We start from the raw sequence: 2,121 nt of genomic DNA on the forward strand, positions 1-2,121 counted from the left end.
GGGGGCAAACTTGTCCACGTTTTATTTGATGATGATATTTTTTTTGCACCACTGGCCTCTTCGATTTCCTGGTCTTGTCCGGTCGGTGGGAACGAAAACCTGATTTCTGGCAGTTTCGTTGTTGCTCGGTAATATGCAGAACTGCTTGAGAATGATGTCCGTTGGATGAGAACTAGATGGTATTATTTTTTTAAAAGCCAAACGGTTTTTTAAGACAAGGCGTAGGGGTCATACGATGGGAAAAACAGGACTGGTCAAGTTTCGCTGACAAATCCTGTTTTCTTTGAGCTTATTGCGCACCACCATCACTATTTATCTCTGACAATGGAGGGAATAAATCAGTTTAACCGACGGACTGCGCCTAATCTGCTGACCGTTTGCCGTTTTTCATTATTTTCCTTACTTTTTTTTAATTTTGTAAATATATAAAAGACACCCGTGCAAAATGACACACTCGCATAAAATCATTTTTACTTCATTATCCATTCTTTTTTGTGAATCAAATATTTTTTTTCAATTCTACTGTTTATTTTACTGTCTTGATTCTCAAACATTTGCAAAAAATACGGCATCTCACTTCAACCCCTTATTTTTCGATGTAATAAAATTCTGGAAAAACTGAAATATTGAGCAATGGATTTTCACGATGGATTTTTCCCACGTCTTCCATTAAACCTCCTGATTAATGTCATTTTATCACGTGTCCCAGTTATCCCGGTCTCCCCTACATATTTTGAATATATTTATCCATGAGCATGTGAATCTACCATACATTCAGTAAAATTGCTTTTTAATAAAAAAAATGGAGACATTTTGGATGAAATGAGGGTAGTAGCAGTTGTGATCTTCCACCGACATGGAAATAATAATTAGACAAGGATAATTTGCAAAAATTTGGGGATAAATTCCGCTTAGTTGAGTGCAATGGTACGGCAAAGTGTAGATTCCCAATAGATAAGATAAACGACGGATAATCAATTGACATTGCTCCCTTCCTAGCAGTGGCAAACCGTTCAATCTGTCTAGCACTAGCGGTGCTTATTAACCTCTGCCGATTTTCCACGGTGAAAAATAAAAAAGTTAAATAAATGGGCGATACTCGTAATAGTGCATAAAAAACTCGAGACGGTAAATGTTAATTTTAATTGGTACTTGAGAGAGTTGCCAGTGAAAAGGTTACCTCGTATATTTTCATTATAATATAAATAATGTTTAGCACATGGAGCAGGAGAACATAGCGTCATTTACATTTGTCAAACGATGAGGCTCATGTTGTTTAGCAGAAAATTTTAATACGATCCAAATACGATAATCATTAACGATTACACGGGATGAGGATATGAGACCAGTTGATTTAACCAACTACTCTTCGGTTAAGGGGTTGTTGACTTCCTCTGGTGGTTGGAAAAACCATACGACAGTATTCAATGTTTTCTATTTTATAGCAGTGTGTGTGTGATGTTTTAATACAGATTATCGATGTGTTGGGGATAGTATGGAGAACTCTATACATTGGCAACAACCAGTTCAGCGAATCGCCACGCGCGTCCTACCATCTTTTTAACCGTTTTGCTTGGAGAAGTTATCCATCGTCGTACGTCTCCAACTTCTGGTCGCGTGGTTGTGGATAATTCTCATCGGATCCAACCCGAGGGGCTATTTTCCTTTACTACTTATGGTGTGCGCTCGTCATCTCCGAGCACCGACAATTCGATGAATTGGAGATCATCCGGGACGCAATGGCATGGTATCGTCGTTCGCCGAGGGAATCATCACGGCAATTGGTCATTTTTAATTCGAGTCGTTGAGTATTTGTGGAATAGTCGGTGCTCAGGGAGAGAGATCGGGATTTTTTTTATCGGGGAAACTACTGAAATTCATTTCAGCGGTTTGAGTCTCAGACATTCTGGACGTGAGAAATTTTTATGGTTGTGGCCTGTGAGCGAATCCTTGTCGAGGTGAAATATGAAATTGTCTAGTCTTTTGGACGGGATGACTAATTTTGGGATCAGGAATTCGGATTTTCAGAATTTCAAAATTTTTATTTGAAGATTCTACTTTTTCGGAATGATTGCTTTCTTTATTTTTGAAATATTCAATTTTACAGATTCGAGTTTGAAG

Source organism: Fopius arisanus, unplaced genomic scaffold (assembly GCF_000806365.1).
Source record: "Fopius arisanus strain USDA-PBARC FA_bdor unplaced genomic scaffold, ASM80636v1 scaffold00010, whole genome shotgun sequence".
Taxonomy (NCBI): domain Eukaryota; kingdom Metazoa; phylum Arthropoda; class Insecta; order Hymenoptera; family Braconidae; genus Fopius; species Fopius arisanus.